The sequence below is a fragment of the Sus scrofa genome, chromosome 10 (assembly GCF_054392235.1).
Source record: "Sus scrofa isolate SSC_HxYL_T2T_F1_AM1 chromosome 10, Sscrofa_HxYL_maternal_Yorkshire_Landrace_v2.0, whole genome shotgun sequence".
Lineage (NCBI taxonomy): Eukaryota > Metazoa > Chordata > Mammalia > Artiodactyla > Suidae > Sus > Sus scrofa.
In genome coordinates this window covers 62116581-62133809 of record NC_139392.1, presented here as the reverse complement: position 1 = coordinate 62133809, position 17229 = coordinate 62116581, and the positions used below count along the sequence as shown (strand labels likewise).

The following is a 17229-nucleotide window of genomic DNA, read 5'->3' as shown; positions in this document are numbered from 1 at the left end:
GCCCACAATTTGAAATAGCATTCCAAATAAACTTTTACAATATCTCTTTTGCGTTTATGCATGCTGAGAAATGTTACTTATCTTTCCAGAATTGAACATGCTAGCCTAAGGAAAATGACTAAATGAAGCAAATTGGAATAGGATTATCTCTTTCCCAAACTGCCACCATTTGGTTCAAAAGTAAATCCTAGCAGATCACATCACTTGTCAAGACAATACCTCTGGTTTCCAGAGGTACACTAAAACTTTAACATTTGAATGCATATGAAAATACATGATTCAGACGGCTGCCTACAATTCCAATGAATTCTGTCATCTGAAAAATTTTCACTGCCAGTACCAAGGACAGGACCTAATTTTCTTTTGCAATGAGAAAAGCCTCTTAAATTCTGGAAGCAATAATTTTCCATTTTGGTTTAAAATATCAAGATAAGAATTATTTTTTGTTTCACTGCCTTGAAAAAAGTGCACAGAAATTATCTAGTACAGTATATGCCAAATGTGTCGTCAATTTTAATGTCTGGAAAAATAGATTGCACAAGCTCATTAAATGCCATGTTGTAAAATAATATAATAAAATCTTACCATTTATATATGTATTGAGAATATAGATAACATACTCCCTTAATTTTTATTAAAATCAATGACTTTTACCAAGTTTTGCTGAAAAAGCAAGAAAGATAATCGGAGTGAGTAGCCCAAAGACAGTATTTTACAACTTCACAATTTTTTTCTAAAATCAGCCCATATCCAGGTATTTGCGAGAAAGAGATGAAGAAACTTAGATTGTATCATGGAGAACTTACATAGTCGGCGACTAGTTTATCGCTGTTCAATTTTTAAAGAGAAGGATTTTCAATGGATCACTGTGTTAGGTATGATAGGATAGGGACTCACACAAACCCGGGTGATTCAAAACAGGCCATTTACTGGTACCAAAACTAGGAGACCAGAGATCAAACAATGAGGACACAAGCAGATATCAGAGGAACTTTCTTTGGAGAATCTCCCTATAGCCTTTTTCCTATGCAAATAAGGCAACCCTTCTGGAACCAATCAGTGGATCAAAATGCACCCCCCCCCCCATACAGAGATTGAAACAACACTCAGATCTTACACAGGTGCAGGGGGCTGGGACAGGAAATTTGTGGACCTGGGGCAAAAGAACAGGGGTCCCCAAACAGGTCCAAGATACAAGGATATAAGGAAAGACCCAACTGCAGCCAGGGTAGCCTGATCTTTGAGGGCATAAATAAAACTTTCTGTACACTGCTACCTGACTCTTGATTGCTATTGTGATTGTAATCTCCAAGGTAACCTGCAGGAGCTATTTTCCTACCAGAAAGACTCATTAAAAGATCCCAGGTCAGGAGTTTCCGTTGTGGCACAGCAGAAACAAATCAGACTAGTATCCAGGAGGATGCAGGTTTTATCCTTGGCCTCGCTCAGTGGGCTGGGGATCCAGCATTGCTGCAAGCTATGATGTGGGTCATGAGCTGTGGTATACGTGGCAGACACAACTCAAGGCTCATGTGGCTGTGGCTGTAGCATAGGGTGGCAGCTATAGCTCTGATTAAACCCTAGCCTGGGAACTTCCATATACTGCAGGTGCAGCCATAAAAAGCAAAATCAAGACAAAACAAACAAACAAACAAAATACAAAAAAAGAAAAAAGAAAAACAAAGGCCAGGTCAGATCTGTCACATGAAAGCAGTGTCATTTTGAGGGGAAATTCCCTTAGGCCCAGAACCACTCCATTCCTGAGCAGATCACTCCTGCTTGGAGAGACTGCCTGCTTCCATCCTTGCCTTGCCAGCTGGCTCTATACTGGCACCGCTACAGCACTTCTCACCCTGCACCTCCAAATCTTTATTGTGTGTAGGCAAGAACCGAGAGAGAGAGACAGACAGAGAGAGAAAGAGCGCGCGCAAGAGCGAGCAGTGCAGAGGAACCTGGCAATTGTATTCTTACAGAAGATTAATTCAGAGTCCAAATCATTACACACATGATTATACACATCATTATACTGGTGTGTTGCAAAGTGTACATATGAAAGTCTAGAATTCAAAGTTAGTATCTGGGCCATTAAAATTTGTCATTTATTTTCTTACTGTCTACAGTTTCTACCCTCTACAAAATTATTTCAGTTACAGTACTTTATTCTTATGCTTCTATGTCTCATACCTACATGTTTAGCTTTGGTCCCAGATCGCTAAATAATTGTCTTAGCTCACAAAGAATATTTTGTGGGAACATATATAAAGCTCACAAAATATTACTAGTTTCCACATACAACTTCCATTGCAAATTATCTTAACCTTTTTCTTCAGCTTCTACTTGCCCTTTCAATCTTGCTACACTTTCTGGAATCCTGGCAACTTTGGCTCAACCCCAAATTTAAGCAAGCACTAAGGTGCAGGACGCCATCCTCTCCCCTCCCCCTCTCCACCCCTTAAAAGTCCACTCCAAGAAAAACATACTGGGAGAAACATTTCCTGTTGAAACATCCTGCTTTTGCCATCGCCAATTCCCTCTTACCCACAATGTTCCTGCTAGCCCTATTTCCCCTTCTCTATAAAAGAAAAGGAGCCTTTTTTGATTTTGAGACACTTGTAGATCCTAAGATCAGTGCATTATTCCTACTGCAATACTCTTTTTGAACAAAGTCGATGTTTATTTTTAAAAGATACCAGTGAGCTTAGAAGAGGACCTGCACCTTGGATGTTGACTACAGGTTTTTAAGATGTTAAGCTGTGCTTGGATTCCTGACACACAGAAATGAGGTAATAAATGCCTGTTGTTTTAAGCCACTAATTTTGCAGTCATTTGTCACTCAGCAACAACAAAAAAAAACAGTGACTGCAGAAATGCACAACATGAAGTTGAGTCCCAGTATAGACTGCAGGTTAAGCCTGCTTTTTTGACTAGAAAAATTTCCTTTATTTTATTTTTTTCTGGCTTTTTCAGGGCCACATCTGCAGCATATATAGATTCCCAGGCTAGGGGTCGTATTGGAGCTACAGCTGACAGCCACAGCCACAGCAACTCAGGATCCGAGCCAAGTCTGTGACGTACACCACAGCTCATGGCAACGCTGTATCCTTAACCCATTGAGCGAGGCCAGAGATTGAACCTACATCCTCATGGATGCTAGTCAAATTTGTTTTCACTGAGCCACAACAGGAGCTCCTGAAAAAGTTCCTTAAGCACTTAATATATTCCATGTAATTGTTGTCTTCTGTATTTTACTTGATGTTAACAAGAAAAAAAAAATCTTTATCAATTTACCAGAGTTAATATAATGGTTGATTATCATTTAAATAAAAATTTACCTTAAAATCTTAAAATATTTAATTATAGTATCTAAAATAAATGCTTCCAGGTGATGCCCAGAGAGTGCTGTCATTTCATGATCCAAACATTTCCCATTTACACATATGAGAAACTATGATAATATGTATATGACACTGATTTTGCACACAGTATTTGGATATAGAGATTCTCTTTCATTTTCTACAAATGAAAAAATGTTCTGATGGTCGACCAATGATACTCAATTCAATTAAACATTAGCAGACATAATTTCCATTTCATTTTCATTATAGAGCCATTTCTGGCAGATTGGAAGACAGCAAGAGAATTAGGTGCGAAGGATGATGCTGACTCTAAGATGGGAGGACTTAGTACACGACGGTGCTAACATTAAATAGAATAAAATTTTTGTGTGATAATAAAGCTAAATTGTGGACATTTAGTTTTGACCTGGTAATAGGCAGATGCTTATTTTTACCAGTTGTACAGTGGTTCCCTTATATCATGATTGTGCTGATTTATGGAAGTTTGTTTAATCTTATCCAGATGTATCCGAAGAGACTTTTTTAAATTATCATTTTAGAAAAAGGCTATGTCTAATAATCTACTATGCTGACTAATATTTGACACAGAAGGCATTTTTATAGATATTCTGTAACTTGTCAAACTAATTCAGATTCCTGGGTTGCTCTGGGTTTTTTCAGGAGCTATTTAGGAATAGCCAGTCCTCTACTGGGACTTAGCAAAGTTCTGCATGCTATTGGAGTGTACCTAGGAGGCTGCACAATAAAGTCAAATTATAACAACAATAATCATTTTTCACCTCCATTTCAAGAAAGAGAAAACTGAGAATGTGATGTAAGATTCATTACATCTTACTGCATTTGCTCCAAAAAATTTAAGGATAGTAGAGGATGTTTTATTTTGTTAAGGCAACCAATGCCCAATACTCTAGCCACCCCTGTGGATTAAAATTTGCAGACTGAAAATAAGGGAAATGTTATTTGTGCCACAGACATAAAAAACTAACACTGGCACAAAAAGGGTTATACTTATAGAACTGGAGTTTTTAAAACATCCCCAACATAAAAATTTTTAAAAGAGACATATATTTGCAAACTTTTAATAACAAATATCATCAATAAAGTATAAATGTTGCTTGAAATTTAGCTAAACATCTGGGAACTTGGCTTTATAGAACAAAAAGAAGTGCTAAAATCTTATAATTAATTCATGTTTTCAAATTCTTTAAATAAAGATGAATTTTTTCAGAACTATCATAAGCAAAAATTAAAAGGACAGCTGCTTATGACAATGTGTCTTTCCTCAAATCATCAGAAATAATAAATAAAATACATTTAGTGAAATTAAGGATGTAGCCTCTGTCATTGTCATTGACAACATAAAAGAAATTGGATTCATGACATAAAAACTTATTTTGAGAACTTTGTAATTCATCATAATATCAAGTGTCAAAGTACATATAGAAATACTACAGTATCTGTACCATAGTATCGAAGCTGGATTTTATTTTGAAAGAAAAATATAATAATAAAATAATGTGTATTTAATGTGCATCAAATATGATTATAGGTACTTTAAAACATTTGCTTTTTTATTTTTATTTATTTATTTGTGTTTTTAGGGCCATACCCATGGCATATGGAAGTTCCCAGACTAGGGGGTGAATCAGAGCTATAGCTGCTGGCCTACACCACAGCCACAGTAACACAGGATCTAAGCCACCTCTGTGACTTATACCAAAGCTCAGGGCAACGCCAGAACCTTAACCCATTGAGGCCAGGGATCGAACTCTCGTCCTCATGGATACTAGCTGGATTCATTACCAATGAGCCACAATAATTACTCTATTTTCTTTTTTTAATCTTCAAAACAACCATAACAATTCAGGACTGTTAATATTTCTACTTGTACAAATGGGGCAACTAAGGCTCAGAGAGACAAAGATTAATTCATCTAAGATTCACAACCAGATATGGAAGTCTTTACCAACTCTGTTCTCACGAACGTCAGCTGAGACCAGGCATAGTATGGCAAAATGAGAAAACTTTTCTTCTCTGATACTTCCTTTCCTTCCTGCTCCCTCATTAGTATCCATTCCATCCTATGTCAGCCTCCAAGCAACATCTAGGGCCAACCAAGCAACCAACAATAATGAAAAAGGGATTTGAGAGACAGTCTTACATAAACAAAAACAAAAATAAAATCTCTCATTGCAGTGTATTTCTCAGAGAATGTCTAGTTTTAGCTTTTTTTTCCCCTATAATTATGACACTGACCTGCTTTTAAAGTCACCTGTGACTACCAATAATATATAGGGGCAAGTTATTAGGAGAGAGGATACGACACCTAAACTATTTCTAAAGCTGCACATGAGGGCAATCTGATAGCACAACTGCCCTTTGCCTCTTCCTTTTGCACTGCAGCTACCTCTCACTCTCCTCTAACCTCAAATACCCAGATATCACAGATGATGCTTAGGGTTCTGTGGTATGATAAGGGTTTGTAGACATTTTTGCTGCCTTACGTTTTCTAAGATCCAGGTTATAAAAAACTGATGCACAAAGCTATGGCCTGCTGTAGATCTGTGAAATTAAGGATGTAGCCTCTGTCATTGTCATTGACAACATAAAAGAAATTGGATTCATGACATAAAAACTTATTTTGAGAACTTTATAATTCATCATAATATCAAGTGCCAAAGTACATGTAGAAACACTAGTGTATCTGTACCATAGTATCAAAGCTGGAGATACTATGAGAAAAGCTACCTAGGCGATGAACTACCAAAAGTTACCTTGCCCTATGAGAAAAGTTACCTAGGTGATGAACTACCAAAAGATGGCCATGTTTTACAGTGGCTTCTTTTTCAGGTGGCCTCAAACTCAGTTTATTTTGTTACTTCATCACTAGATTTTAAGCATAGCTGCCCTTGATGATCTATTACCAATTTATGAATGTTACATGTGAAATAGTCTACTATATTTTGTATATTAATATCTTGCAAATGGGATTTAAGAAAAATGAAATAAAAATTACGATTTATTTATTCCACACCCTCTATTCATTCCATTGTTTATGCTAAAATATGCATACAATACATGTAGAAGGCTACCGGTCTGTAAGTCTCAAGTATCTATCTTTTGCTCATAAACTTACTTTTAAGCTCTCTTGCTTTATTGTGGTACTGCTTGTTTCCTTTCTGTTTATCCTAAATAGCATCTTTCTGTAGTCACTTGGAGTTGTCTGCTTGACTTTACCTTCAGTTTCATGTTATTTATGGATCATTTTATGTTGTGCTCTTTATGGACCTACTGACAGAGCTCAGGACTCTGAAGTCATAAATGTGATGCTATCAAAACATCTATGTATGAAAATAATGTAGATTTAAAGGTGGTAATGGTACATTCATTCTCTGATTGTTTCTGTTTGTTAACTAGTTGAAGGCCTACCATGAGACAGACAATATTCTAGTTAATGAGGCTCATCAGTAAAAAGAAAAAAAAAAAATCTGTATTCTTAAAAAGCCTGCATCCTATCAAGGAGACAGAGAAAATAAACAGGCATACATACATACACATACAATATACAAAGTAGCAGTAAGTCATGTGAAAGTAGAGACACTTTTGTACAGTTGCTTAGGGCACAAACTCTAGGCTGACTGCTGTGTTTTGAAACCTGGGAGCACCTCCCCTCACTTACTGTATGACATGCATGACACTGGAGCCATTCTTAAGTCTGTGCATTTCTGTTTCCTAGTTTGTAAATCATAGATAATAATAACCCAATATTGTAAAGCATATTAAATAAATTAATATAGGTAAAATACTTAGAACAGAGCTTTATGGGTTAGCTATACTGCAAAATTTGTTAGCTGTAATTATTAAAAAAGGGAAAAGAAAGATAAAGGAGAATAGTGTGAAGCTGTGGGAAGTACTATTTTATATAAAATGGTCATGGAAAATCCTTTGTATGACAAGGGCATACTGTACTTGATCACAAGTATCTATACTGACATTTTTTTGTATGTAGAGTCAAAATAGTTTCCCAGATATCTGAAACAGTAGGAAGTTCTCCTCCTTCTAGTCTTAAAATTTGATTCCCAGGTTCCACAATAAAATGTTGATTCATTCTCTTTTTATGTAATGGAGAACTAACCCCACGCAAAAAAAAAAAAAAAAAGAAAAAAGTACAAAGCTACATAAGCATTTAGGATGTACAGAAGTTATAATTGTTAATCGAATACATGCATTAAATTGCCACTCAGAATAACAATACTTATTTATATTATTTACTACTTAAAATAAATGTGAAGATTGATTATATCTTTTGGAGACTCACCTGTTTTTATCAATAGGGTAAGCGCAGCCATTTTGGATTTCGCAGTTAATGTCTTATTTTGAATCTGATTCTTCCTAAAAATTAAAAAAGAAAAAAAAAAAAAGGTTTCTCATTTTGAAAAGAAGCCACAAAAGCAATGAAGATGACGATGAATTCCAGAAGGACCCAGCCCCTTCCTGGAGCAGAAGTCCGGCGAAGTGGGTGGTGGTCAGGCGGCGGCGGCAGCAGTGCGCGAGTATCAACGCCAATTTTATGTAAATTACGAGCCCCAGACGCCCATCTTTCCTGCCTCTGCTCTGGCGGGATCAGATGTCCTCACCGCCACGTTGCGTTCTCAGCACCTGACCCCACCGCCCCAACCGGCGCCAGGAGCACCAAGTGCTGCTGCGTGTCCTCCCCGCCCCTAGCGTTCCGCCATTTCCCGGATCAAAAAAAAAAAAAAAATATATATATATATATATATATATACACACACACACACACACACACAAACATATATATGTTCTAGACTTCAGTCTGATTGGGAAATACTCCTATCTTTTAAGCATCAAATTGTTTTGTTGATTTAAAAAGAGAGACACACACACACACCCAAAAAGGCCAACGGTATTGTTGGTTGTCTGTCAAGATGTGAAGGGTTTTTTTGTTTTTTTGTTTTTTTGAGGGGTCTCCTAAAATATTTTGATAACCAAAGGAAAAAAAAACATGAAGCATTTTAATAAACTCTTATTATATGTACTGATTGAAGAAATAAATTACATAGAGCTTCTCTCCAAGAAATTTATCCATCACTTACCATGAAAACAGACGTATATTAACACAGCACAATGGAAAGGATTAGACAAATATGAGTAAAGAAAGTGAGCTGATTTTGAAAATGCACAGAGTAAGAATACTGGTGTTTCTCTGTGGACCAGACTTAAACCTATCCCAGCATCAAAGTGTATGCTATGAAGTTCTTCCAGATTTGGGTCACTGCAGTGTGTTTCACTCTAATAAGTTCAATACATATACGAATAGGCTTCAGAATTTGAGGCTCAAGCTGCACATTCCTTCCATCTACAACAACCACAAAATTGGAGGTGACAGTGGTCTCTAACTAGTATCCTTTTCTTGTTCTAATATCACCAGTGCTCTTTTACAGACCTTGAACAGGAACACTAAGTGAGGCTTAATTACTTCTGCCCCAAATGATACACCTTTTCTTCTCTTCCCATATGAGAGAGACTAATCAAACTGTCACTTAGCATTACCTTAGTTTTGGATATGTGAGGTCTTTAGAGTTTTTTACCCTGGAAACCAGATCATTATCACAAGCCATGAAGAATCACCAATTTTAATTTAACACAGGAATTGCAGTTTGTTGTATTCCACAATCTATCAATGTTCTCAGAAACCTTGATTTTTCCCAAGTTATACAAGGGATTTTTAAAACATTACACACACACTTTTAAACATTTGATGTTGAAAAATGTCCAGCCATATGAACCATTAATCAAAAAAAAAAAAAAAATGGGAAGGTTAGTAATTCTCACTGAAACTTTTGTTGTATCACTGGTCAACTTACCTAAAGCTTACCAGTTCCATTCCCCTTCCTAAGATTCCAACTCAGGCTGAAGAACTTTCTTCCAAACATGGCAAGGAAAAGCAAAGCAAAACAAAACACAGCTTTTTGTTGACTTCTTGGAACCAAATAGCTTATTTGTGGTCTTTTGGAACCACAAACCAGCCATGCTGGGCCACGCCGTGTTTGTGAGGAGCGGGCCTGGCCGAACTAACTGTCTCTGGGAGGTGCAGGGTGAACTGGGAAAGTCATCCAGCAACTTGGCGAGGGCGGGGCTAGTCCTGCCCAGGTGTGGCTCACCAGGAAAAAGTGACCTTATTTAAAGCAACAGCTGAGATGGCTCTTCCAGGAATAACCTACTAAGAGATGGCAGAGGACCTGGCAGAGGAGTTTGAGATGAAGGAGGAAAAGTCTGTTGGGTGACCTCCAGGACTCTAGCAAGATCCCACGCTTGCTACTGAGTGTAGGAATATTCCTAGCAGATGTACACAGTTGTTCAGGACCAATTACTGGAGTTTGAGTATTTAGCCAAGCATGTGTAGCTTCTGAGGTAAAATAAATACCATGCAAACGTTTTTCGAGCAATTAGTTGTAGCAAGGGAAATGGAGAGAAAATTCAGCTGTTAACAGGGCATCAATAAAGGAAAGATTCTATGTCTGTCTGGAAACAAATGTTGCCTAAAACCCCACGCTGATAATGCCTAGAATTAATAGAGGAACTGAAAACCTTTGGCAAAGGGAGGGTGAAATATGACCACTAGAAATCAGTGCACAGTTTCTCATGTCTGACAAAGTGTCATGATCTCTGGGGAAACAAAAAAATGAAGACCACCACACAGGGCAAATAAATCCTCCTCTTTATTCCTTATAGAAAATCGAAAAAAAAAAAAAAAAAAAAAAAACCACTTACAGGAATGAGGTATCTGCAAAGATCATCATGAGGTTTTTGAAGATTAAATAGGAAATTCTGACAAAAGTCATTACCACAAAAGGCAGAAAATTGTGTTCCTGTTGTGGCTCAGCTGAAATGAACCCAGCTAGTATTCATGAGGATGCGGACTCAGTCCCTGGTTCTGCTGAGTGGGCTAAGGACCCTTCGTTGCCACAAGTTGCAGTGCAGTTTGCAGACATGGCTCAGATCTGGCATTGCTGCATCTGTGGTATAGGCCAGCAGCTGCAGTTCCAATTCAACCCCTAACCTGGGAACTTTCATATGCCAGGTGTTATCCCTTAAAAAAAAAAAAAAAAAAAAAGCAAAAAGGTGTTCTGAGTCAAGATTGTTTGGCTCAATGAGATGGCTGAGATCCAGAAAGACAATTGCTTCACTCTCTGAGAGCAGACAAGAGTATTAATAAAGACAAAATCGAGGTCAAAACTACAGTAAGAGCCTAAAAATTGGGTGTATTTTACATGTAATCAAATACAGACTCACCAAAAAAGGAATCTGATAAGTCCTACTAGTGATGTTACATGGCTCTATTTAGTACACTCAAGCTGATTTTGTGTCTAACAGTACCCACTTGGTTTGCCAAATAAAGGTAAGTACATCATCAGAAAGACAGAATGACACCACAGGGAAAATACATTAAACCAAATCACCACCATGGCAACATTTCCAAGAAGACCAATGAAAAAAGAAACCCAATGCATGTAAAGGAACACCATAGATATCTAAGAACTTCAAGAGCATTATGAGTTAATATTATCCCAAAATATCCAAAATTGGTTAATTCAGAGGCTTCAAGATAATTAAAATTATCTGAGGAGAAAATAAACAGGGTTTTTCTAGAAATACATGACTAAGCTAAAAATAACCCCAAAATTTTATTTGTCAAGTATCCAAACATGATCAAATGAAAAGTTCACTTTGCTTTAAGAGCAGCAATAGGTAAATATGCTGAAACATTTACTGTAATAGCTAACACTACACAAGTAGCTAATGCTTACTCAATCACTCTGTGTTCAGGCCCTGTACCAGTTCCTGACATACACAATCTCACTGAATCCTTACGACCTTAAAAGAGAAAATAAGGAACGAAATAATGATATCATAAGTTTGCTATATGTTCTGGGATTGCAAACGAAGCAACTCAAATGACTTCAGAGGCCACACAACGAACATATAAAGAACTGAGGGATGTGAAGATAGAGGGGGTGAGGCAGAAAACTAAAGTTGATACATTTTCAAATTCATTTGTTTTAACAAATTCTTGAAAAATATTTCTAAAATCCAGTCAGTTCTGACTCTTAGGACAGAAAAATTGCCATTCCTCAAATAGGTCAGAATATGGACCACTTTAGAACATTATAAAATAGTTGTTCTGAATATTAAAACAGTTCGCCTTATTCAATTTGCTACTGTAAATGATAATGTGGACAGTCCTGCAAAGTGAAGACTATCATAATTTGGGAGTACTTCCCCAATTTTTTCAAAATATGTATTTCATGTTATATATTAAGTATGTCTATATGTTAACCTTATTTCATTATTGAAACTGTAAGATGCCTGAGGGCAAGGTCACTTTTTGGCCTGTGTATCTCTTTCATGACTTACTAATATGGTTTTCACTTAAGATAGTTGTGATTCCCAGTAAGAGTTATGGAAAAATGGGAGAGGTGTTTTTAATTATCACCATCTCTGGAGATACATATTGGCTTTAACTGGGTGAGGACAATGTTGCTAGAAGTAGCTATGTAATCAAGGGATGTCCTAAATCTGCTTTGACCATCCAGTGTCCAGCCAGAAAGTCACGGAGGTTAAAAAAAAAGTCTATTTTCTGGAAGTAAAACATAAATCTCTTACATTTTGCCAGATATAATATGAAATGAACTTTCATAAATGCATTTATTATATATTTCAAGGGAATATTGGATTTGCTTTATCGTAAACTTAGTAGAGATGATTGTTCTAGATCGAGGTCTACGATCTTTAGTAAATATGAAAAATCCTCTTTGACATGTAACATAACATATCTACAGCTTCTTGGGATTATTGCATGGGCATCTCTGATGGGCCATTCTGCTATCATATTTGACCAGGTCCTCAGATTGATGGGTGATCTCAAACTCAGGCTTTTGCCTAATTCATCCTCTGCTTTCTTACCTCTTCTCTGCCACCCAAATCCAGGGTTGAGTGTTTGCAGCTAATAATTGGGCAAATGTTTGGGGGGGATTTTTTGGATGCAAACTGTTATATTTGGATTGGCTGGGCAACGGTATCCTACTGTACAGCAGAGGAAAATGTGTGTGATTGGGTCACTTTGTGTACAACAAAACTTGACAAAACATTGTAAGTCAACTATACTTTAATAATATAAAAACAAACAAACAAACAAAAAGAACTGGGAAAATGTGTGGGAATTCCCCTTAGCAAAATCTTAGTATGTCTTGTTCTTTCATAAATGTACAACGTACTATTTTCATTATGGTCAATGCCTTTAACATCCTTACAATTACTGGGATTTTTTTTCTGAGATGGTTAAGAAGTAAAAATGAGAAGATACTTGTATTTTGATATACCACAAATAACCCTCAAAATTATTTTTGCCTTTTAGAATTTATTTACATATATATATATCAATGCATATACATACATTTTAGATGCAACATTTATTTTATATAGTAGAAATAATATTTTTTCAAAGAAAGCCCAATATTCAGACAAAAAACTAAGTCTTGGATCCGACATGCTATTTAAGCAAGCTAATTATATTTTCTGTCACAAAAGTAAATGTAAAAATAACACAAAGTTCTACATATAAAATTTATCCTGTCATTATTACAGAGATATGTTGAATATTTTCAATGTCTTCAATTAATATTAAATTATGCAGAAAATTGTTACAGTGAACAATGCAATGAAATACTGTAAATAAAGTTAGATATTTAAAAGCTTATGGAAATAAATTACTTTTGAATGCTTAAATATGATTTGTATTCCATGGGATATATGTCTTCTCTTTTTTAATGGAGCAAGATGCTAATATCATTTTATGTCCATCTTAATTTCTCAAAGATCAGGAGCATTTTTGAAAACTTTTGGATTTTAATTTGTATTCTATCATGAATTTTTATATTTTAAGAGGTATAATTTTTGCTTGAATAAAATAACCTTTCTAATAATAATTTTAATTGTGTTAATAAAAAATAAACACCATTTTCTGGTCCCCTGCTATGAACCAAGCCATGAATGACTGTCTTTACAGGAGCAATTATTTGTAATCATCACAATTCTGTAAGACAGATAATTTATAATTACCATTTCATTAATTGGAAAACCTTGGCTGATAAAAGAGTAATAGAAGTCCAAGGTTTTGGAGCTGATAGGTGGAAGACCCAGGTCTGTTTGAAACCAACAACTGTGTTCTTCATCCATCAGCAATACGATCTCAAAATATAAATCTGCCTATTTATAAGAATGTACAGAGAACTGTGATGTTCTGACTAAACATGTAACCAACTGAAAATGTAATCAGAAGAGTCAGCTCTGATTCTTCTAAAGCACCCTGGCCCAACTGGTAAAGCTCAGTGGGAGTGGAGAGGGTCGCCCTGTGGTGGTCATGGGTATAAGGATCACCTGTTCATTGTCATCACTGGATTTTGCTGTTAATCATCCTTGGAATTCTATGGGCAATCTAGAATCAACCTTATTGATATTTCAGGTTTTTATGTGGTGGAAGGAAATTTCTATTGTTTATTGAAAAACAGCTCCACGATTTATATTTTTAAGTCTACTTTTGAACTGGTATGTTATTTTTGTGGGAAAGAAGTTTTATTTATGTTTTCTTTCTTTCTTAAAACCTGTCATGTGGCTACACACATTGAAGAGGTGACATTCTATCCTATTTCTATGTATAGTTTGTGTGTAAAGGATACATATGTCATGCGAATGAAATGAACTATATGAATAGCATTGTTCCATATACTATTTAAAGCCAACTGCAAGGCTGAGGTGAACTTTAACAAGGTAATCTTTTTAAAAAGGGAAGAAGAATATCATGATCCTATGTTCTATTAGTATTAGAATACAGATTTATGGTGAAGCCAAAAGGGAAAAGAAAAATGCAGGTTTTCCTTATTCTGTGAACAGCATATTTTTCTTCTTTGAAAAGCTGGTTATGTTGTAATGCTAACATAATAATAATTTTGATCCAGGTCAGATGAAGCATGAGTCTAGAAAAATGCCAAAAGGTAATAAATGATAAAAAACAACTTATTTTACTCTTTTGTTAGATTACAAAATATTTACTCTCAAATTCACTCATACATTATGAGTTTCTGAAGTCAGTATAGATGTATTGCATATGTATTACCTATTATTATTTAAAATAAAATTTGAAATAGAAGCACCTACAGTCACAATTCTGGCTCTATCCTGCTTTCGTTTCATTGTACTGACTGTCTTTGATTTGAAGCTAACACAATGCTGTATGAATTTTATAGTCAATAAAAATTTCAAAGCGCATTTTAAAATTCCTAATATTAATATATTAGTAACATTAATGTTATTTCTCTTCTCATCTCCCCAGAACTCCTATCTTGAATTTCCATTGAGAGATCTTGAAATGACCTTAAAACCAACATTCTCCAAGTAATTTTTTATTTCCCTCTCACTAACTCCAAACCTTGATTCTTATAGTTTTGTTAATTGAACCACCATTCTCCAATTCACACAGGCTACAAATGTGTTATTGGCATTGATTAGTCCATAGCTTTTTCTCCTGATATCTAACTAGCCAATAGATCTTGCTGACCGAGTTGTCCTTCAAAATACCACTTGGAGTCAATCTCATTCTATTTCCTCTGCTATTGCCAACATTCATGTCACATTCATCTCTCACTGCATAGCATCCTAAACTCACTGTCCTTTAAACACACACACAAACCCCATCTACCTGTCTGTCGGTCTGTGTCTATTTATAAAATAACTATAACTGAAAGTTAATTCTATCAGGGTCTGAAGTATCATTTAATGTAGTGGCTATAACTTTTGGAAAATTACTTAAATCCATGAAACTCATTTTTCTCAACTAGTAAATGGCAATAATAATACCTAAGCCAAAAATCTAATGTGAAGTTTTGTTAAAATATTTTTATAAACACATTAGTCTTATGGGAATATGCCCATAATTGAAATTAATATTTCTTCACCTTTTTGTTTTTAGTCTTCCTTTCATCAATCAGCCAATCATTCCTTCCGTTGTTCATTTATTTGTTCAACAAATAATCATTTGTTTCAGAGACACTGGTTTAGGTCCTAGAAATGCAGATTTATTTCATGTGGGTGTCGAGTTACACTCTTAAATTTCTTATTCCTCACAATAAATTAAAAACATCTCAATTCCACAGCCCGTGAGCATATAATTACTTTACTCCCCTCTGATTTGGTTCCAGGCCCTAAAGAACTTATATTACATTAGGGTAACAATTACATCTATTAGTACTGGAAAGTTTAAAATATTATTACAGAAGTATTCACAATATTTTTCAATACTATACTATATAAATATCAGAATATTTAATAGACAAGTATAAACTAGCTAAACAAGGGATAGGTAGAAGAAGGTAGATAAAATATACATAAAGGTGCAGATATAGGCAACAATATGGCATATTCAATCCCTCAGTTATAGAATGAGATTATAACTATTAAGGGAGAGTTTCACTGTTTAAAGGTCATTGGAGTCTACTTATGAAGATAGCATATAACATGTTTAGGATGTGGGCTGGAGAAAGAGAAAGTTATGTCTAACTTTGAGATGAATATATGCCACGTATAAATACATACTGTGAACATTTTTTTATAAAGCAGTCTATGGCCATTTGTATTTCTGGCAAACATTCTTTGAGAGAGTGATTTGCCTAAAGGAAGTTTACTCAGAGCACTCTGGGCAACAAGACCTATGAGAAAGTGAGAGAGGTGACCAGTTATTGAGCGTGGGCTCAACATCCTTGGGGAGATGATTTAATCTCGGGTTGAGGCTGCAAAGGGCAATTCCAGGGTTAAGGACTCATTTGTGAACCACACACATCTACCTTTTGACAGCTAAGAGAGGAGCCTCTGTTCTTAGGTGGAATCTGTGTGGGAAAATACAGCCTGTTCAAGAGTCTATCCATTGTCCATTTAGGATCCACTTGCTGGTTATAATAGTTACCCATTTGGGAAAAACTGCCAGTATCCATATTGCCCTCTTTTTCTGGGTAAACTCAGAAACAGTTGAATATGATAATGAATTAGGGTTCCTACCCAAGCATCTGGTCTTGGTGTCTCAGTTGATACCAGTTCTCTTTTTCCATTATTTTAGATTTTCTTCACTATAAATTGCCTTCACCCTATGTCAGCCCCTGTGCTAGACTACGTAAGACTGGGTGACTTTACTCTTGGTGTGACTCAGATGCTGATACAGATACTCAGCACTGTCATCTTGCCCTTCTATTCTTGTAACTCCTGCATTTGTCCTTCTAATGTAAAATTGGATAGGTAACAAAACACACCCTCATGGATCATCTTGGTACCAAACATCTTATTTCTTGCTTACATTGTATAACAGCCTCACTACCATTCCCTAACGATCAGTTACTATACTGGTCATTTACTATTTTCTTTAACCAAGAAACAGTGACTCCTTTCTGTGATTGCTTTTTCTCTTCCACAAGGAACCTGCAACTACCATGATTAAATTAATGGAAACCTTCAGCGTCCCTGGTCAAAGAGTCCCTTCTCTCTTCTATTATTTTGTCCTCATTCCACTATTCCTGTTTTCTAGGATCACGTCTTGACAAACTACCTGAATGCAACAGCTTATCTAAGTCTCTGCTTTGGTGGTGGTGTTGTGGGAGGCATCATGGCTAAGAAAATGTTTACGTGTTTATATATGAAATTCAGAAATCACTTAGGATGCATCTTAGACCAACATTTGTAATACAAAAAGATTACCAAAATAACACATGACTAATTAAGCATCAAAATATATCTAAGATGGCATAACGTC

General features: G+C 35.9%; 1 protein-coding gene across 4 annotated transcripts in view; it reads right to left on the bottom strand.

The window, feature by feature from the left end:
- LOC110255677 (uncharacterized) overlaps window positions 1–17229 on the bottom strand; it is a 1749062-nt gene that overhangs the window by 915776 nt on the left and 816057 nt on the right. For 2 of the 4 annotated variants that reach the window (XR_014817784.1, XR_014817782.1), the window contains exons 1-2: window positions 9242–9460; window positions 7675–7748 (exon numbers count right to left, since the gene is read on the bottom strand). The gene's annotated coding sequence lies outside the window, so the exon portion shown is untranslated. Of the gene's footprint in view, window positions 1–7674; window positions 7749–9241; window positions 9461–17229 lie in introns of those variants that run through there. The other 2 variants (XR_014817781.1, XR_014817783.1) reach the window with 1 other exon arrangement.